General features: G+C 43.7%; 1 protein-coding gene and 1 non-coding gene across 2 annotated transcripts in view; one reads left to right on the forward strand and one right to left on the reverse strand.

Moving 5' to 3' along the window:
• LOC126176735 (metabotropic glutamate receptor 4-like) overlaps positions 1 to 23,123 on the forward strand; it is an 848,202-nt gene that overhangs the window by 146,255 nt on the left and 678,824 nt on the right. The gene's annotated exons all lie outside the window — the stretch shown is intronic.
• Trnas-gga (transfer RNA serine (anticodon GGA)) lies at positions 3,172 to 3,255 on the reverse strand. The gene is given in 2 exon segments: positions 3,172 to 3,206; positions 3,216 to 3,255. It is a non-coding gene; the product is annotated as a tRNA-Ser (tRNA).

The following is a 23,123-nucleotide window of genomic DNA, read 5'->3' on the forward strand; positions in this document are numbered from 1 at the left end:
CCTAGAACTTAGAACTACTTAAACCTAACTAACCTAAGGACATCACACACATCCATGCCCGAGCCAGGATTCGAACCTGTGGCTGTAGCAGTCGCGCGGTTCCGGACTGAGCGCCTAGAACCGCTAGACCACCGCGGCTGGCAAAGTTCTGTATAATCCCTGATTTCTCCCATTTTCTCGTCATAGTCATTGCACGAGACGCATGTGAGCGGAACGACCATGTTTCCGCCGGACGGAGTGGCCGAGCGGTTCTAGGCACTTGAGCCTGGAACCCCGCGACCGCTACTGTCGTAGGTTAGAATCCTGTCTCGGGCATGGATGTGTATGATGTCCTTAGGTTAGTTAGGTTTAAGTAGTTCTAAGTTCTAGGGGACTGATGACCACAGATGTTAAGTCCCATAGTGCTCAGAGGCATTTGAACCATTTGAACCATGTTTCCCGACTCTTCTTCGAAAGTACAAAATTTCGAAACCAAATCTCTCCGTAGTCCACAACACTTCTCTTTGGATCATAAAGTTTCGTAGTAATTTACACTCAATCAACTGCGTGGGCTCATTTGACTGTTCAATTCATTTAATCGGTACTGCAATTCTCGTTCACTTTCCCTGAGGATAGCAATTGTAATGTAATACAATATAAAAAAATTATTTGTTTTGTGACTCTTAGTGTAATGTAATAAAATAAAATATGAGCCGTGACTTATACAAAAAAGAAACACACATTAATGCAATGGCTCAGCATAAAAGCGAAATAACTAATGTAGGAATATTATTAACTGTGTAATACGTTGTTTAATTTAGCCCGACGTGTATAAGCACTCAGTAAAGTAGCTCAGTTCTCAGGGTAGTTACGTAATCGTCGATACATCGTGGTTTCGTCTCGATTCCCAAATATAAGATAAAAAGAGTAGCATCTACAAATGAAATCCTGTAATGGAACTGGAATCCTGTGACCAGACCTTTTCTGAATTGGATGTTATCTCGTTATATAAAGAAACTCTGTAAATAAACTTGTTAAATTATTAGTAGCTGCCTCCGGTCTCATGGGATTTGAAATAAAGTTAATTGTCCTAACCGACGGCACGTCTCGTAGATGAGCTAAAAGAAAAATGTTAAAGATTTTTCTAAGATGGCGCCTAACAATAAAAATTGTTTGTTAAGGCCCATATCTCCTTAAGACAATAAAGGTATCAGATTTACAATAGACTGATAACATACACAAATTCTTTTGACAAAATAACCATTATATTTTCCAGGTTTTAAGTACAATTTACATTATCAGCTGGTACAACAAGGTGAGCTTTACACAATAACGTCCTCTTAGGTCCGAATGCAAGCAGTTAAGATAAGCAAATGACAAAGGAAAGATATTTCATACATAGAAGCGCAAGAGACCATGGAATGTCATGTTCATTGTAGTTCTATCTCTTCTTCTTTGGCGTACATGTCGATTAGTTATAAAATTTGTCGTAATATTTAGTTTACATTCTTTTTTTAAACCCAAGTCCACCCAGGAGAAACAGTACACAATGTCGTCAGTACATCGTATCATTGATAATCTTTCACTCAGAACTGTAATTAAATTGCTGAACCCTTTCTCTTATTTACATTATTGTGTCTTCGATGTACAGATTGAACAGTAGTGGTTGCTTCAGTACTGGAAGTACCGGGCAGTGGGAAACTGAACTTCATTCGTAGCAATAATAAAGCTTATTTGACCTCGCAATTCTGCGGTAAATTGACAAACAAAATAACAATTTGAAAAGTGCAGTAACAAAGGCCAGCTGCTACAGCAGGACAAAGCTAGCGCGCTCCCCAGTGACACATCTGGAGACAGGATTCAAACCCCGGCGTGGGTCATCAGTGTGGACGCACCGCGGCACACACCGGTCGAGCAACGCAAGTGCTGGGCACTTCTAGAACACATATAAGAAGATGTCTTAAAAACATATAACAAAATGGAATACAAGGGCCAACTCGCACTGTTAATAAACCAAAAATGTGCAAAGGTAAATGAGATGTCCACTGATTATATGGTGCCTCTTTTAAATACCCATTATTAATGTGACGCCGCAGAATGAAACCAAAAACCCCTTCCTTGAAATAACAATGTACAAAAGAATTGGTTCCGACGGAGGTTCAAGTCCTCCCTCGGGCATGGGTGTGTGTGTTTGTCCTTAGGATAATTTAGGTTAAGTAGTGTGTAAGCTCAGGGATTGATGAACTTACCAGTTAAGTCCCATAAGATTTCACACATTTTGAACAAAAGAATTAAAATGATATGTGGGTACCAAGATGGCAGAACACATCCCACGGTTAAATGAATGTTCAGATGTTCAAATGAGTGTGATATCTTATGGGACTTAACTGTTAAGGTCATCAGTCCCTACGCTTACACACTACTTAACCTTAAGTATCCTATGGACAAAGACACACACCCATGCCCGAGGGAGGACTCAAAACTCCGCCGGGACCAGCCGCACAGTCCATAACTGAAGCGCCCAAGACCGCTGGGCTAATCCCGCGCGGCGGTTAAATGAATGAACTACAACAGTTCGGTAACGTTCGAGACAATTCCAAATATTCAATTTTTTGAAATTTCCTGGCAGATTTAAAACTCTGTGCCGAAGCGGGACTCGGGATCTTTGCCTTTCGCGGGCGAGTGCTCTAACGACTGAGCTACCCACGCACGACTCAGGACCCATGGGTGTCCCAGGAAGTTTCATTTCGGCGCACACTCCGCTGTAGAGTGAAAATTTCATTCTGCAAACATCCCCCAGGCTGTGGCTAAGACATGTTCCGCAATATACTTTCTTCCAGGAGTAGTGGTACTGCTAGGTCAGCAGAAGAGCTTGTGGGAAGTTTGGAAGGTAGGAGACGAGGTACAGGCGGAATCGTTGTTGTGAGGACACGTCGTGAGTCGTGCTTGGGTAGCTCAGTCAGTGCGTGGGCACATGGGACGCACTCCCGGGCGGTCGGTTGCTCAGCTTTCGTTGATGCAAGTCTCCTTTCGGCACGCTAGCGGCACGGACGTCTTGTTTACGTCTTCGCAGCGCAGAAAAAAGGTTTCAAATGGCTCTGAGCACTATGGGTCTTAACTTCTGAGGTCATCAGTCCCCTAGAACTTAAAACTACTTAAACCTAACTAACGTAAGGACATCACACACACCCATGTCCGAGGCAGGATTCGAACCTGCGACCGCAGCATTCGAGCGGTTCCAGACTGTAGCGCCTTGAACCGCTCGGCCACTCGGGCCGGCCTCGCAGCGCAGCACGCTCACTGAGTTGCTTACGTGATTCTGCCGTCTTAGCGCGCTATATTTCTTTCGAAAGAGAATGGCTTATGCCAGAAAATGAACACTGAAGATTAGCTTTTAACCTGATTATGCCCGATCAAAGGCACTTGACATCGCACAGTTTATCAGAGATGAAGTCAAGATTGACTGCAACGATCTTGTTGGCATCCACCTTTTTATAGTGACCAGTGTGGTATACGTGAAATTGGTTAACGAAGACATATGTGACAAAATTCTGTGTGCCACTCGAAGCAGTCTTAAATTCCGTCACTCTGATGCACACATCGGTGGCGTAACTGTGGACGGACTGCGGACGATCCATGTATTCGAACTTCCTTTCGAGGTACCTTCAGAGGTTTCCGTCCATATGGAAAGGTGATCAGTCATACAGCCGAAATGCTGGGTGGCCGAGCGGTTCTAGGCGTTACAGTCTGGTACCGCGCGACCGCTACGGTCGCAGGTTCGAATCCTGCCTCGCGCATGTGTGATGTCCTTAGGTTGCTTAGGTTTAAGTAGTTCTAAGTTCTAGGGAACTGATGACCTCAGAAGTTAAGTCCCATAGTGGGTTCAATTCACTACGCAACCGGTTCTCAATGGAGTACGATAGATCTGCATATAGCTAAGCAAATATGTGCCGTTCTACTTATATATTGGTGGCTGCCGTGCAGTTACAATTTATGATGGCCCGCCGAAGGCATGCTCGTGATGTGGCAAAGAAGGACGCGTCCGTTACAGCTGTCTGCAACGCAGAATCACACAGTTACCGCCAAGGGACCTACAGGGCACGACCGCTCCGACGACGCTCCCGCTGACGTTTGTCGAATTTCTCCATAGGGACCCCCTGACCGCGACCACCACTGGCTCCTGCTACTGACACATCGTCGTCTCCGGTAATGCCTCGGGCTGTTGCGGACGAACCGACACCCATGCCTCCTGCTCCCATCATGTGCAGTGGTGAGCAATCTCTAGTGCAGGGGATGGCCCTTCACTCCATGGTTATACACCTACCGATGCTTTTGTGCCTGACCATCCGGATCCCCAGGCGTCTTTGGACACTGAAGCTCACTTGCGCAAGCAACGGTCGCCGAAGAGACATTGGAAATGGCGGATCGTCCCGTCTGTCACCTGCAGGACGCAGTCTCAAGACGATAAGACGATGAGGGTCACAACTCTCAAAATGTTCTCCCGATGGACGATTCCGTGCTAGAAGCACCAGCCTACCCCCCCCCCCCCCCCACGTCGGAGGTACAACTATCTTCGCATGCACCAGGCGCTATACATATGGATGCTTAACATCAGCTGAGCCAGCACCACTTTTCCACCGCCGACGTGACGCTGCCTTCGAACTCCTCAGGCACTCCGCTGGACGCACACAATCCACGCACCTTTGCGTGGTCTGACAATGTAGACGATGAAACACCTACCATTGTGACAGCAGCGAATGCTGCTGCTCGAACCCACGACTGCTAATCGACAGGATTACTGAATGGGTATGTGCAGCCTGCTGGGACAATGTTCCTGCTCTTCGTGCCTCCATGAGCGTCCCAGTATTCCCAATTCCGCGACAAGCTTACAGGATTGGCTTCATCAATGTCAATACCATTGTCACACCTGTCAAACTACAATTGTTCAGTGAAATGTTGAGGGCGTCGGATCTAGATGCTCGATGTTGCCCTTCTGCAGGAGATTCACCTAGCGACGTTTCCTAATATCTGTGTCTTGTTTCTTATCTCGCAATGTGCTGACGGCGGCAGTGGGACGGCTACTCTTTTAAAGGAAGTCATTGACGTAGACTACGTGATCAATTTACCATCGGCTAGGGGTCTTTCTGTGACTTTCCACGGTGTCTGAATCATCAATGTTTACGCTCCCTCGGGCACGGCCAAGCGACGGGGACGGTCACAGTTCTATTCAGAACAAGTCGCCCCTTTGTTTGTAGGCGCCTACGACAGTGTTATACTTGGCAGCGACTTCAATTCTGCGTTATCCCAGAAGGACCAACATCCCCATTTCACCACATCCCAGGAACTCAAGCTGTTCGTGCATGAACTGAAACCTCACCAATACGTGGGACAGCGTGCATGTCGTCTTGACCGTGTCTACATTTCCCAAGGAATCGTAACTGCCACGCTTGACGGTGAGGTATGGCCTACCGCCCTCTCCGACCATAGCGCCTACATTTGCACTGTTTCGCTCCAGAGGCAGAAGGCGTGGCGCGGTCGAGGCCTTTGGCAGCTGAATGTCGCCTACCTCGAGGATTCGGAATGCAGGCAGGTCGTAGAGACGAAATGAAACAATTATGTGAGACGACTTCCAGCATATCCTTCAACACTCCACTGGTGACTCGACTGCACCAAGCGTGCTTTACGTCGTTCGGTGATGAATTACGGTCGCGACAAAATGCTGTGGCAGCGACGTACCATGGAATACTATTCCACAATTCTCCGCGAAATCGAAAGCCATGTCCCCCCTCCGTGCATTGATAGGTTGAAATTCATCCGATTAATGCGAAGTTAATTTCTCTTATGCGTAGCCGCCTTGAAGGCCCAATAGTACGGGGAAGATGTCACGACCGTGTACTAGGAGAACCCCTATCTATGCATCACGTCATCAGAGAGAAGCAGCGCTGTCTGAGAAAGCTGGTCAACGCTCTCGACATGCCAGATGGTAGCCGACTGACGTCCCAAAATATCGCAAACACCTTTGTGGATTACTACAAACAGTTCTATGTTGCGGAGTACTAGAACATGGCGTTAACGACTGATGTCCTCCGTTCCTTGACAGGTACCCTTGACAGGACTGCTACGGAGATTCTCACAGCGACGATTACGGGCGATGACGTCGCTGATGCTCTTCGTAAAGGTGCGGCGAACAAAGCCCCAGGTCCCTAAAAGTTTCCTCTGGAGTTTTACCGCACATTCCACGTCTCATGGTTGCACGCTGGACTGCGATGTACGAAGAACTGATGAACCCTGATATTCCCCAAGCCGGCGTGAGGTCGGGGAGTTGGACATTATCGGCCGTTAACCATGTTAAATTGTGACTTCAAGATTTTTACCTAGATTCTTGCCACCCGCCTTCGGCGCGCCATCTCTCAAGTCATTTGTTTCAATCAAATATGCTTTGGTGGTGACAGTAACATTCAGACGGCACTCGGCGATTACTGTGACGTCATAGCCCTGGCCACGACCTGCCGCGGTCGCGGTGCCTTAGTGACAGTGGTCTTGGACCACGCCTTTGATAGAGTGAGTCATGACTTTCTAGAAAACGTACTCCGACGGATGGCCTTCCCCCACAGATTTATACACGTCGTCTTGCGTCCCCTCCGAGGTGCCACATCGCGAGTGCTGGTCAACGACCATATCATGCTGTCAGTCCGTCAAGGATGTCCGCTGTCGATGCTCCATTTCGCCATCGCCATTGAGCCAGTTTGAGCAGCCGGTTGACAGGGATAACACTGAGGTGTGCAGATGGTGTGGGACATCCATGTGAACCTGAAGAAATCTAGTGCTATGTTCATCGGTAAAGGTCTTCAGCAGAGAAAGTGGCTCCATTGGCACTAGTGGATCAGCTCCAATGGTAGGTGATCACCTTCAAGCGTGATTGACAGCGCACGATGTCTTTTAACTATAAACGCCTGCTTCAGGCTATCTGCACCAGTTTTTGTGGCAACCTCCTGAGAGCATTGGATATGTTACAACGGGTGGATCTTGTTAACTCTCATGCAGTCTCGCGTCTACCCCATTTAGCACAGATTTTACCGACGCTAAAGGTAATGGCACACAGACTGCAGGTGGCGTTCGGCTGCTTCGTATGCGCGGGTCTTATCTTCAAAGTCCGCTACGACACACTGACACTTCCTCCATGAGATGGCGACCTCGGCCTTGTCAGCGTCCAAGCGAGAGCAGCTGCCCCTTATGTAAGTACGATGGTTAAATCGTGTACCCGCCGCCGAACCGGATTATCGGGAAGCCTGATTGACGAACTGACCCATTCCTCTCGAGTGGCGCCCATTGCAGTAGCCCATATTTCTTTCTCTCTCTTACAGGTCAGGCCCTTTTTCATCGAATACAGTTATGTCCATGCCAACTTGCCTAGTGCCAAGAACCCAACGACATATGATGTATACTGCCTAATGATGAGAAATCATGCTCGGAATGTTGTGGAAAGCCGATATCCTACTATCGCATAGCCTGTGGTCTGGCGTTCTGTGCACCATGTCCTCCTCGACACAAGCGCTCGTGCGACCTAGTACCTGGTCGTTAATGGAAAATACATGACACAACGTCGTCTACATGCCATTAAAATGACAGATTCGCCGCTGCGCCCTCGTTATGACACGCTTGATACGGACGAACGTCGACTGATGTGTGGATCTTCTCAGAGGTGTGGCAGCTCGTTCAGAAGATGCTTGTCTTTCTTCTACGTACGGCTCCTAATGACATTACTCCAAAATCATTTCTGTTACCAGACTTATTTTCCACGTAGGAAGACCAACGCTGTGACCTGGATGAAAGGCCTCTCAAATTCTTAATTGTTCCATGAAGGCGATAAGATTGTTCTTGATTTTTCGACGTTCCTGCAAGATCGCTGAGCCGTGGCTGACTCATGTTATGCGTTCGATAAAACCTTGATTTCTATTCTGTTTTCGGTCTCCCGCGGTTATCGCTATTATGCTGTTACCCTCTCACTCCGCGAGTGGCAGCAGCAGTGTGTATCGATATTCACACCTTGTACTATCTTTGGCATGGCGCTTATAGTTCCGGCTGGGCTGTGTGCGGGCAGTTGGTCGGTTGGCGAGGAAATCTCCGGGCTTAGTTTGGCCGAGGCCGCTGGCGGCGTTCACGCGCGGTCGGAGTGTGTGGTGCTGTTCCCATTGCTGCGAGGTCCGTGGCTCACCGGTCCTGGACACGAAAGTTGAGTTTTGACTTAATCTACCACCAAGTAACGACTGTTCACATTTGTCCGCTGCATTTCGTTGTCGGCGGTTGGGATATTCCCGCGAGCAACAACGTGTGTTTTCAAGTTGGCAAATTTTAGCCACCCTCCTGTGGGGTTTAACTGTACTTGGTTATTTTGAACTGAAGTGCACCAGCGGAATCTTCTGCCTTGTGGCAGTCACGTTCCGGCTACCTGTCCTGGTCGTTTACGTAAATTCAAGCAGTGTATTTTCCTCATCGTGTTGTCGCTGTTCAGCACGGTGTGTAGTTTGACAGCTGAATGTGTAATTGGTTGTGGGCGCCAATACTTTCTACGTTGTTCCATTGAACTCCCTGTTATGTGCTGGTCGGGTGGAGGGGAAGTTATCTTGTCGGTGGATGCGCTGACTGTCTGTCGGTTCTGGTAAAAATTCCTTACAGACTTGCCTATTTCCTTGTTGTTAATCAATAATACTGCTCAATCTCTAAAATCTGAAAAGAATTTTATTTTCCATTTTGCGTTACACATTTCCGCAGGCATTTTATACAATTAATAAGGAAAGATAGAGACAAAAAATGAAGACGGTAGAGCAGTTACCCGCGAAAGGCACAGGTCCCGTGTTCGAGTCTCGGAGCCGCGCGTGATTAGCCGAGCGGATTAGGGCGCTGCAGTCATGGACTGTGCGGCTGGTCCCGGCGGAGGTTCGAGTCCTCCCTCGGGCATGGGTGTGTGTGTTTGTCCTTGCGATACTTTAGGTTAAGTAGTGTGTAAGCTTAGGGACTGATGACCTTAGCAGTTAAGTCCCATAAGATTTCACACACATTTGAACATTTTTTTTCGAGTCTCGGTCCGGCAAACAGTTTTAATATGTCAAGAAGTTTCACATCAGTTCACACTCTGCTGCAGAGTGAAAATATCACGCTGTATACAATTTTTTGCTTGACTACGACAGCATCAAACATCTTTACCAAAGTAGATTACATAAATAGCTATCAATCTTGTAAACAATACATAATATAGAAGAAGAGTGAAAAATCTAAAGACTGTGATTTATAGAGTAGCGGGAGAAGCTCTTAATGAATAGAAAAAGTAAGGAAAAGAAATGGACTCAAAATTTTAGAATGAGGATATAAGAAAAGCCGTGAAAGAAAAACAGGATGCGCATGTAAAATATTTAAGTAACCCAACGCCACAGCTGCAAAGATGCAACACTATAAGGAGGGAAGTGATAGTGCTAAATGTGTAGGGAAAAAATCACTCCGCATTCACGAGAGACAGCATATGACCTATAAGGTTTTAAAAACTGTAAACCCAACAGAGAAAGAGACTATACAAGTAAACAATATCAAAGAAGAACAAAGGGTAAATTATTACAAAGGATTATGGTGTAACGATACAGCAAAAGAACTCAAACTGAAGCAATAAGTTAGAAGGAATTAGATGAAATACAGAAATACAGTCTGACGTAGTAATATCTGTCAAACATCAGGTAAGAACAGAACAGTGACAGGAAGACATGGTATTTAATGCCGAATTGCTAATATATGGAGGAATTATGTTACACCTACGACAGATACATTGACGAATGTTGGAGGAGCAAGAGTACACTCAAGGATTGAAGGATTTCTAGGTTGGTACAAATTTTCAAAAATGGAGGGAAAAAGCCTATGCAGTAACTACAGGAGTAATACCAGCTAACCAAGGAGTACGACAAGGCTGCTGTACCTCCACAACTATGTTCAGTATTTACATACATAAAATAATGCCTTTATGGAAATCAAAATTTCGAAAACGTATATACCAACACAGGAGGACGCTTTTAAATAACTTACTATGTGCCAACGGTGCAGTGATACTACTGAAACAAATGAGCTACAAATCTGACATGGATATCTCAACAGAAAAAAACTAAGACACTGGCCTTCAAAGGGAAAGAACAATCTAGAACTAAAATAATGAATATCAAAAGATTTTAGAGCAAGTGAGTCACGTGATCTACCTACGAAACTACGTGACATACTGCTACAGCAGAGATATTAAATTAACCCCAGTGAATCAGGCAGATACATGGAACAGTTAATAGAAACCTTAAAAGCAAAACTAAGAAAAGTACTTAAATTACATTCTATGAAACAGTTGCAGTCCCTACAGTGCTCTATGAAGTGACACCAGGGTGAGTAACAAAAGAGGACGAAAGCCGTGTTCAGGCTCAAGAGATAAAATTCCGAAGACGTGCTGAAGGCTGTACAGTTGAAGACTAAAGAATCAATACGTCAGAGAAGAACTAAAATTCTTTAATCTAAATGATAAACTTGTAGATTATGGGTGAAAATGGAACGATCACATAGAAAGAATGGAGAGTGACAGACTCCTCTTAACGCCTAGAAATGACAAGTGCCTTGGAACAACAGACAGAGGAAGACCTTGACAACGATGGGCACCGTAACAGGCAACTTCGCCTAGTTCCTGAAGACAAGAAGAAGAAGAAAAAGAGAAAGGAAAACGCCCTCAGACGATACAGTCTTTTGGCAGGGGTCCTGCCGGAGATGGCAGACTCGCATAGATGTTGTGGCTTCATTCCAACTGCTGCCAGTTCCCTCCTCCGTGAGCTGCTCCCTATGCGACTTCCTGTCCACGTCTCAGCGGATCGGCTGACAGGGAGCTGCTGATCTGACGTATTCCGGGTAGCGGCGTAATCGACCGTGATATAACACAGTCAGGCTGCGTATCCATTTTCCAGACAGAAAACCTCCCTGCTCGGCTACTGAACACGGACTGTTGGTTCCGCCCGGTCGGCCCGGTACTGCTACGCTCTGTCTTCTGTCTCGTTCCTCACGACCAGCGTGCTAGCGGAAAGCCCCGGACTCAAATCGGACGAAGCGACGAGTCCTACGCCAAAATGAATCCCTCAGCGGTCTCTCATCTCTGTAAAGGCTCGTTTACATATAGGCATCTATCAGGTAGTCGCCTTGCGGCTGTGCTTACCCTACAAGTACACTATGTGATCACGTTTTTCATATTAGATACATCGTGCTACCACCTACTGCCATATCAGCGACCTCAGTAGTCATTAGACATCGTGAGAGAGGAGAATGGGGAGCTCTGCGGAACTCACGGACTGCGAACGTGGTCAGGTGATTGGGTGTCACTTGTGTAATACGTCTGTACGCGAGATTTCACACGCCCAAACATCCCTAGGTCTATTGTTTTCGATGTGATAGTAAAGTGGATACGTGAAGGGACACGTACAGCACAAAAGCGTACAGGGCGACAGTTGAAGAGGGACGTAATGTGTAATAGACAGACATCTATCCAGACCATCATACAGGAATTCCAGCCTGCGTCAGGATCCACTGCAAGTGCTATGACAGTTAGGCGGGAGGTGAGAAAACTTGGATTTCATGGTCGAGCGCCTGTTCGTAAGCCACACATCACGCGGTAAACGCCAAATGACGCCTCACTTGGTGTAAGGAGCGTAAACATGAGACGAATGAACAGTGGAAAAACGTTGTATATAGTGACGAATCACGGTACACAATGTGGCGATAAGATGGCAGGGAGTGTATGGCGAATGCCCGGTGAACGTCATCTGCTAGCGTGCGTAGTAGCAACAGTAAAAGTCGGAGTGGTGTTATTGTCTGCCGGCCGGAGTGGCCGTGCGGTTCTAGGCGCTGCAGTCTGGAACCGAGCGACCGCTACGGTCGCAGGTTCGAATCCTGCCTCGGGCATGGATGCGTGTGATGTACTTAGGTTAGTTAGGTTTAATTAGTTCTAAGTTCTAGGCGACTTATGACCAAAGTTAAGTCGCATAGTGCTCAGAGCCATTTGAAGCCATTTGCTATGGTGTGGTCGTGTTTTTCATGGGTGGCGCTTCCACCCCTTGTTGTTTTGCGTGGCACTACCACAGCACAGGCCTACAATGATGTTTTGAGCACCTTCTTGCTTCCCACTGTTGAAGATCAATTCGGGGATGGCGATTGCATCATTCGACCTGTTCATAATGCACGGCATGTGGCTTAGTGGTTACACGACAATACCGTCCCTGTAATGGACTGGCCTGCACAGAGTACTGACCTGAATCCTATAGAAAACCTCTGGGATGTTTTGGAACGCCAACTTCGTTCCAGGCCTCGCCGACCGACGTCGATACCTCTCCGCAGTGTGGCACTCCGTGAATAAGGGGCTGCCTTTTCCCAAGAAACCTTCCAGCACCTAATTGAACGTTCAAATGGCTCTGAGCACTATGGGACTCAACATCTTAGGTCATAAGTCCCCTAGAACTTAGAACAACTTAAACCTAACTAACCCAAGGACATCACACACACACATCCGGACTGCAGCGCCAGAACCGCTAGACCACCGCGGCCGGCCCTAATTGAACGTATTCCTGCGAGAGTGAAAGCTGTCATCAAGGCTGAGGGTTGGCCAACACCATAATGAATTTCAGCATTACCGATGGAGGGGGCCACGAACTTGCAAGACATTTTCATCCAGATGTCAGGATGCTTTTGATCACATAGTGTAAGTTGAGGCACAGGTATAGGCGCTTGCCTCTTTCTCAGCTTGTGCGCATGAGTGATCCTATTCACACCTAGATTGTTTACCCACGTCGGCGCGCTACGCTTGCAAGTAGCCTACTCGTATGGTGGTAGCGCTACAGACTGTATTAGTATCACTGGCAGTGCTCTGCGCCCTCAGTAAGAGACTCTGTGGTTGGACGGACTTGCAGTTACCTGTTGGCGGTTAGCAGGTAGCGAGCGGACGGTTTTGACCTGTGTCCATGGAGATTTAGTGTTGGTAGGACATGCATTGTAAAATGATGATTCATGTATTTGCTTCTGTTTGGGTAGTCGAATTATTGACGACTAAATAATTTTTGGAACTGGATGTCACATGATTAAAGTAAAATCTGCTAAATACCTTGTTTGCTCTTCAACAAAACCTTTCTTTTGCTAGCCATATGCCTACTAGCAGTTAGAGCCTTTAGCAGTTAGAATCTTTTTATTCAGCTGAATGTAGTTGCTGCTTGCTGTAATTGCTGTAGTTCGTGTTATGAAGTGACTTACGAAATGTATGGGTTACTGTTAGCATTTCTTCTAATTCTGGGCCATTCTTTTAATTATTTGAAGTCACGTCCATTACAGAGCAGTCAGATCGCGTTGGGCTTGTTTATTGTGGGTAATAAATGAATTGTCTGAGTTGTCTTTGTCAGGGAAACTTCCGCAGGTCAGTGTTGAAGTGATAAAAATAAGTAACGAGAAAGTAGTTTCAGTTGCACTCAGCAGTTTCAGTAAAAACAAAGAAGTTTCACCTGTCGACCCTTAGTCGAGGATACTCCACTGGAATCTTCTGATTTTCTTGTAGTTTGAATAATTAGAGAATGATTAGAAATTAGTTATTGTTTACCGCTAGCGCGTAGTGTATATATGGAATTTCCTTTGTAGTTTCTTATTGTAGTACTGTATTGTAATGAGCAAAGCAGTTATGGCATGCATATGGATTTGCACTAAGTATCTCGCTGTCACTTTTGCAACTAATTAGATATTGATTATTTTCAGTGCTATTTTAGTGTGGCTTCCTATTTTTGCATTTAAGATCTTTATTTTTTTGTATGTGATTGTGTGAAATTGTGTGATAATCATGGCGAATGAAAAGTGTAAAACTTGGCTGCAAAGCAAAGTGAGAATTGACAGTGACGACGAGCGTCGCTTGTTAGCACCATCTAGTAACTAACTGACAAATGTTCAAGACAATAATTTGGTAATAGTGCAGAGGGACATGGACCAGGCAGTAAATAACGGGATAGAAATTGTAACAGTCAGTGAACACGGAACGGAGCAGTTCGCCACAGGAACGCTAAATAACAGAACAAAATCTTGCAAACAGCGTACATTCAGGTTTTGCGTCATTACACTTTTCTCAATTAAGTCAAGACACACACTGTGCTTTTCAAAATACGAATATTGCCGATGCAAATGCACTATTAATTCAAAAATTAGATCAAACAGACCAAAAGCTTCAAAAGTTTGACACAATGGAACAAAATCAGAAACGAACACAACTACAATTCAAAAGTTAGACATAATTGAACAAACACTTGAAAATTTAACCGCTGAGATACTCAAAATCGAATAGAAATATCAAAAAATTTCTGAAGATGTACAAATAAAATTTGTGAGCATTTTCAGCCTATTTTTTTGCGACGTGACAACACATTACAGAATCTTGAAGCAGCCATAAAAGAACTGTAGATCATTGTACACGAAAATCACGACACCTTGCAGGCTAAAACTGACTCAATTGCATCTATTGATACGGTCACGCAACTTGTAAAAAATCAGGAAAACTTAAAGGATACAGTACATGCGAGTACGACACAAATGGACACACTAAACCTTGGTTCAGAAAAACACACGGAGGAAATCAGCACATTATGGGGAAAAGTAGCCCAACTTCCGGATCAGTTAACAAATTTATCTACGAAGGTAGATGATGATTTGAATGATACAGAGGAATACGAGGAAATTAGGAAATTCGAAGTCAGAAACATATCAATACGCAACGCAAAAGATAAATGCGGGAAGTACAAGATCAGTTGGCACAGGTGATACAAGAACTGCATATTTCAGAGGATACTCGCGCTCCGACACAGGAAGAGGGATTTAGGAATACGGAAAAGTCGCAAAGTAATAACACACGGTATTTCGGAGATTTTGAGAGGAGTTGGCAAGGTGCAGCGAGCCTTGATATGGAACCGCCGACACGACGTGAGAATGACCGATTTGAGACTCGGCGTCACGATGACTTTGACTATAAGCTCTTCATCATAACGCGTAAATTTAAAACATTCAAGAATTCTAGTAATGATGTACATTCACAAGCATGGCTTCATTAATTCTCTCATTGTTTTCCTCCCAACTGGTCATTAGACCTTAGACTAGAATTTATGTGTGGCTATTTAGAAAATAAACCAGCGGTAAGAATGGTATCGGTTATTCGCGACTTTCACAGTGAAGGCGATTTTTATCATGCCTTCCTTTCTGCATATTGGTCTCAGGCTATTCTAGATCGAGTAAAACACAGTATTATAATTATGGAACTTTTATAACAGTCTGAATTTTCCAGCCCGGTAAAATATTTTAAAGATATGTTACCCAAGAATCAGTACTTGTCAAACCCGTACAGCCCCTCGGAACTTATTCGCATTTGCTTAATTAAGTTGCTTGAACACTGAAGACATATTATTTTGGCTGGACGTTGTAAAGATGATATCGAAACTTTTCAGGGACATTTGCAACAATTGGAAATTGTCACAGACAATCGTATGATGTGAAAACCGGAAAACGACAACAATTACGTGTCACATCCATCACAATTTCGTGACGACGTAATAACCGGACACGAAAAGGCTACTGTTATAACGCAAATCGTGACCAAAAGAGATATCACCCGTATGACAACCATTGGCAGAATAACAGTAGTTACAGAGAAAGATCACATTTCCGTGGTAATAACTATGACAAAGACAACCGTAGAAATTGACAATATGGGAACCGAAATAATTATTATCAAGGGAGACAAAATAACTTCAGACGCAACAGTCCACCTCGTAATTACGATTCCGGGAGGAATTCCCCACCTCTTAACCGACAAGAAAGGAATTACAGAAATTACCGACAAGGCGCCAGACGCTATAGTCATAATAACAGACCTGAATTTAATCAGAACTGGCGTGATTCAAATAGGACAGTCTTCTCGACAAGCTGAAATTGTAGAAATTAGATCTCCAAATCCCTGTAACGACGTGCGACAACAAAGAGATAATAGAATATGAATCGCACCGCAGGCAGACACAAAACGTACTTATGAAGTTGACGACGTAGCTGCCGTGACTATCAATTATATGGAAATGGAAGACATTAGAGATATTTTACTACAGTAACATGACATGAAATAGAAAAATATTGCATATCCTGTAATACACATCATAACAAATAACATAAAATTTACGCCAGTACTTGACTCTGGCAGTCCTATTTCAGTAATTTGCAAAACAGCTTTCAGTAAATGCGACAAATCGATTGCCCCACATTTCCTTTACGTAAGATTAAATAACAAGGTGCAATGGTTCAAATGGTTCAAATGGCTCTGAGCACTATGGGACTCAACTGCTGTGGTCATTAGTTCCCTAGAACTCAGAACTACTTAAACCTAACTAACCTAAGGACATCACACACACCCATGCTCGAGGCAGGATTCGAACCTGCGAACCGAGCGAGGTGGCGCAGTGGTTAGCACATTGGACTCGCATTCGGGAGGACGACGGTTCAATCCCGTCTCCAGCCATCCTGATTTAGGTTTTCCGTGATTTCCCTAAATCGTTTCAGGCAAATGCCGGGATGGTTCCTTTGAAAGGGCACGGCCGATTTCCTTCCCCATCCTTCCCTAACCCGAGCTTGTGCTCCGTCTCTAATGACCTCGTTGTCGACGGGACGTTAAACAACACTAACCTAACCTCGAACCTGCGACCGTAGCAGCAGCGCGGCTCCGGACTGGAGCGCCTAGAACCGCACGGCCACCACGGCCGGCCAAGTTACAATGTTTGGAAAAAGTGTAGATGTACGCCAACAAACTAACTTAGAATTCTGTAGTCAAAGCCACAGATTTATTATGAATTTTCTTATAAAGCAATTTTAAACTTTCACGGCACTGAAATAAGTTTAAAGAAAGAAGGAAAGTCTATAGCTTCGAAATTTGAAGGTTGGCTTTCAAACCATGACGAGGAAATCAATCGGCTTTACCTTTTGTCAGATCACAGATTGGGACTCCCGACGGACACTAACAATCACTTTGCAAGTACTGACAGGGATGGTATTGATGACGTATTAGATACTAACGTTCGAATTCAGAAAAAATTCAAACAATTGCTAACTGTAATGACGCTGATAGGCAGGAGCTTTTTGACACCTTACAAGCTCATTCCACAGTTTTTACTCACAAAACAGGAAGAATTAAAGGCTTTCAATACAAATTTCGTGTTCGTGAGCATCTTAAATTTTGCGTCAGATCATACGTAATTCCGGCACATTATAGGGACGGTGTTAGAACGGAAATACAATCTATGCTTGCTGAGGGCATTATTGAACCATCGGTAAGCTCATACAAAAATCCATTACATGTCCTCTAGAAGAAAAACGGATCCATCAGGCTTGTCTTAGATTCCAGACAAATAAATACCATAATCATTCCTGAAACAGACAGGCCGCAAACGTTGGAAGAACGTCTCCAAAATTTCAGTGGCGTGAGAGTGTTGTCTTCTATTGATCTCAGATCCAGCTTTTATGAAACTGAACTTCAAACAGAATGCAGAAAATATAGAGCTTTTCTTTGTTTCGGCGTTTGTTATCAATTTCGGAAACTTCCTTTTGGTTTGAACATTTCTTCGGCAGCATTCATTCGTGGACTAAATTCCATATTACCTGAGTTCTTAAAACGACACATCACATACGTGGACGATAGTTTAATAGCAGAAGCCTCTTGTGAACAACATCATCGTATCCTCAACAGTTGTTACGTATTTTTGCTGAATCTGGAATTACACATAACTTGGAAAAATCTGAATTCAGTAGGACAAAGGTGAATGTTTTGGGTCACATTATTTCCTCTGAGCGCATTCTGCCGGATCCTGAAAAGTTGGAAGCAATCAGAGCCATTCCAGTTCCATCCACAAAAAAGACAAGTTCGCAGTTTTGTAGGTCTCCTAAATTTCTACCGTCGTTTCCTGAATATGCAAATTCTTGTAACACCAAAACTTTGTCCTCTCACTGGCAAGAACACTATTTGGAACTGGGGAGAACAGGCACAGTTGGAATTTGATTTTTTGAAAGAAGCGCCACTTAACTCGCCAATCTTAATTCACCCAGATCTGTGACCCGATTTCTGTCTTACAAGTGGAAGGCCTCAGACACGGCCAACCGATTCGGCTCAAGTTTGGCAGGTCTCTTGTGTACAACCTAAAACGAAGGAATCTGATATATTTTGGTTCGACACCACCGCATTTTTGAGAAAATCATCCCTAAAGGTAATGACGAGCAATCGACTCAAAATTGGGAGGATCGATAGATAATTGTAAATAGAGCATTTTTCTTCATCAGGTCTGGGGTCCGAATACGCATAGTTTTCCAGAAATCGAGGTAAGAAACTTTTACAACTTGGTAAACGCTTTTCGTCGACAGTACCGATAGAGCAACAGCCGAGGTAACTGGCTCGGAAACGGAGAACCCGGGTTCGAATCTCGAAGAAACGTACCGAGTGTTCTTCTTTTCGTTTGTATTTTTCCATATCTCAGATGATAGGGATAGGAGGGTTAATAAGATAAGTAAATCAATAATGAATGATAATAATAAGGTAGGCAAATAAATTTCTCAAACCTCTTGGGATAGTAAACAACTAAAATGTTACTCCAGGTCACTTTACAGTGGTTCTTCCAGTCACTGTTACATGTCCTCACTTTTCTTCGAACAACTATATGGATGGTACTTGTCATATAAACATTCGAAACAAATATCCTCATGGCACCGAGAACATCTAATGAATGCAATCTTTCGATAGCTACACTATTCCTTCCGAAGAGTCGGCGGAAAACAAACTTGGTTTACATTTTAAAATATGTCTTTTTCGGGAATTAATTTTGATGCGCACCACGCATACGATATCATCTCCTGAAAAATCGGTGCTGAAAGTTGGATATGAATTATGCTGTGAATAGTTATTGCATCCGTGCGGTTGTGCAATTCCCGCGGGGTTTTCAGAAGCACACTGCAATTCTGAAGCCTGGAAATAAAGTTTTTAACCTGGCGATAGAAATAAACATCACACGGCTGGCACACAGGTGTGCAGTTTGGCGGTATTACTTTTACTGTGCACGTCGGCTGACCCTCGCCATCTATAAACATTGTGTCATATATTGTAGTATTAATTTGTCCACTCCAGGAATCCAATATGAGACAAAACTTGTTATCAGAAACGTGTGGTTTTAAAACATTCTCAAGAAATGTTCTGTAAATCGCATTCGTCAGTTTCCCGGATTTGTAGCAGGTAATGTAAACATTTTTCAACAAGTCGGTTAAACGATTGACCTCTTCTATAACCGGAGGACCAAATGTAACATTTGTTTCTTGTAAACACAGGAAAACCTTACGCAACACTTTTCCAGAGGCTTTGATGGCATATTGCGCCGTGTACGAATGTGTTAGTTTGTTTTTACTACCAACTGCGACAAGGGTTCGTTTCTCTCCCTTATGCGATAACGTGCGTCGAATGTTCACCCGTTACTCGCATCTTGTTTGATCGGTGTTGATCACGTAATCACGATTGAAACCGGCCATAAGTGACGCCGTTTGCTTGCTGAAAAGAGCCGCTACTTTCTGTATACCATCTATATTTTGTACCTCCTTATGAGAGACGTATTTAGTGACGTGCCGTTGACTAATTTTATACTCATATTTGAAATTTCTTGCCCAAGATAATGATGCAGAAAATGTAAAATCCTTGTTGGCCATATATTGAAGTGCTGCACCTGCAGCCCACTGCTGAAGTTACATTCTCGTTACGACAACGAGATTTGACAAATCGGTCGTATGTCCTCTTATTTATCGCCTGGTATTTGTCGTAGCTTGTATCTCCTTTAACGAAATCACTTTCCCACAATTTCAAGTCCTCCTTCCTTTTCAGGGCTGTCGTTGCTCCATTCAAAAAAATGTTCAAATGTGTGTGAAATCTTATGGGACTTAACTGCTAAAGTCATCAGTCCCTAAGCTTAGACGTTAATTAACCTACATTATCGTAAGGACAAACACACACACACACGCACACCCATCCCGAGGGAGGACTCGAACCTCCGCCGGCACCGGCCGCACAGTGTTGCTCCATTCTTTTGCAGTGTTTGTAAGTTCCAATTTGGATGATTCCTGGCTAGCGCTACCGCCTTTACTTTTACTTCAAGGGGCATAGCACCGTAGTTCAATCGTTTAGTAACCGGTTCGTAATACTCATCGGAAACAGATGAACCACATATCCCCAGTGACGTGGAGATTTCCAAAGTGTTGTGACCATTTTGAGATTCACTACTCGGGATATCTTCCACTGAATCACCTTCTGCTTCGTCTTCATGGTATAGTACTTCAGTATCAACAGAAGTCATTTCGTTCGTCAGATCCAAAAATCGCTCGACGAGAGCCGCTCCTATGAATCTGGAACGCCGAGAAACAGAACTGCCTGCTTCCTGTAGTGCATTGTTAATACATCTGTCTTGCAACACTTTCACAAACCAAAACACAGCGTCGGTACCTTTCCGCTTGTCATTGTCTGTGACAGGCTTCCAACTATATATTACAGTGCTAGTCGAAGGGTGTACATCCTCCATTATTCAGATTAGGCACCTGAAAGATATGACACAACAAACAATAACTAGTTACTACGGAATAAACAGACGAGCTAATTACTACAAACTACATACAGTACTCGTCATATGTTACTTACGCAAGAACACTGTATTCATTCACAAAACACATTTCATTCGGTGCATTAACGAAGGAAAAATCACTGCATGTATCCGCGAGGTTCGCGACAGCCTAAAGACGGAAAACAAGTCTTTTCGATTTACTTCTATAAAGCTCGTGCTGGAAACCTTCACTCTTCCAGATTCACAACTATGATATGAATAAGAGGCAACCGGGACAACATAACTCTCCGTGCGTGCAATCTGTCCCGTGCCTCGCTGTAAACAAGCGTCGCGCAGTTGGTGATCCCTCGTGAGGAATTTGCAGCACTCTTACTCGGAGTTACCATGTGACAAGGCTTAAAAGTTTAAAACTCGCGGCTTTTGGGAAGTTAGTTTGCCTACCTTATTATTATCATTCCTTATTGGTTTACTTACCTTATTAACCCTCCTATCCCTATCAATTGAGATATGGAAAAATACAAACGAAAAGAAAAACATCCGCTAGGATACTCCGATTCCCAGCGAGTTACATGGAAAAATACAAACGAAAAGTCGATTGCTCGTCATAACTTTTGGGGTGATTTTCTCAAAATCGCGGGGGTGTTGACCCAAAATATCTTAGATTAGTTCGTTTTAGGTTTTACACAAGCGACCTGCCAAATCTGAGCCGAATCGGTTGGCCATGTCTGAGGCCTTCCCCTTTTAGCACAGATTCTTTTAAATTTGGTCTTGGTGCGCATGTATTTCAAGAAGCCATAGAAAAGACATTTCTGTTCAGAAAACCATCGCTTTTGCTAATCGCGTGCTAACAAAATCTGAGAAAAGTTATTCCGTCACTGAATTGGAAGCTTTAGCTATCGTGTGGGCATTTGACAAACTTCGTTTCTTTTATTTGTGGCAAACATGTAAAAGTTTATAGTGATAATCGAGCATTACAATTTCTTATGTCATACAAATTAAATCATGACAGGATGAAACGGTGGGCATTGTTTCTGCAAGAATTCCGCTTCACAACAGTCTACATTCCTAGTATGGAAAACATCGTTGCGGACGCACTATCACGTGCACCGTTTGGTCTTGAGGAAAGCACACAGAAACTAACACTGAGAAAAATTTCAGTATTCTCTACATTCAAAAAGTAGACTTTGAAAACTTTTTCCACTCCATCTTTAAATGGCATTGCTCATGTGCACGACAAGGATCCGATTTAGAAATATATTAAAGGTAAATAGCATGAAAAGACACACACACACACACACACACACACACACAGATTCGTCATTAATTTCTGGTTAAAAACAACATACTCTTCTATCGTTGCACTGTTTATGACAAGGTATGGGTACTTTGTATTCCTGCCGGTTATGTTAATAAGCTCATCTGGTAGTTTCATTTTAGCTACGCACATTTTGGTCCACCAAAATCATATTCTTCGGATGACTTGTTATTTTAAAAACCTGGAAAAGAGCATTAGGAGAGTCTTGTCATTTGTAAACTTTGTCAAAAAGCTAAACCATCTACCATCTCACATCGTGCTCCATTGTTTCCTATTATTCCTACTGGATTAGAAGAATTAGCTGCTGTTGATCTTCTAGAACCCCTTGCCAAAACATTGAGTGGGTTTTCGTACGTTCTCGTCGCTGTTGAACGTACTTCAAAATTTGTTTCTTTCACACCGTTACGCAAAGCCACTGGACGATCTGTATACAATGCCTTTGTTAAAAATTTCTTACATGAAGTTGAACACGTTGCCAAGGTCATTTCAGATAACGGACCATCTTTCGTATCTGCTGTTTGTCACGCATGCTTCGGAATTGTAAAATCAAACCTGTTTTTATTTCATTGCACTCTCCACATTGTAACCAGTATGAACGCATTAAGAAAGAAAATAGTAAGCTTTGCAGGCTTTACTTTCACAGGAAGCATCAGTATTGGGACAGATACTTACACTTATTTCAAAACATACTGAATGAAATGCCTCACGACTCCACTGCTTTACCACCTATTTTTGTACTAAAGAATGAGGAACTACCAGACAGAATCAGAGAGCTTGTACCTTTTCTGAGTACACGTAAACTTCGGCATAAAGTCGTAATTGATTTGGCTATTAAACATATAAAGTCTGCTGCAGATAAAAGAAGAAAACTACATGGGAAGACAAACGCAAAGAAACTGCATATTGATCAGAAAGTTCTCATTAAAACCTATTCATTGTCACATAATAAGAAACATTTGAGTCACAAATGCTTTCTGATTTACAATGGACCTTACAAGATCCAATGAGTTGAAACTCTACGTGCTAAGAAAAGTAAAGAATTACAACACATTTCTCATGTAAAACCGTTTATTGAGAAATAATTTGCTTTCTGACTTAGTCGTTGCTATAAAATTTTTCACTTCAAGTTA

Source organism: Schistocerca cancellata, chromosome 3 (assembly GCF_023864275.1).
Source record: "Schistocerca cancellata isolate TAMUIC-IGC-003103 chromosome 3, iqSchCanc2.1, whole genome shotgun sequence".
NCBI lineage: Eukaryota > Metazoa > Arthropoda > Insecta > Orthoptera > Acrididae > Schistocerca > Schistocerca cancellata.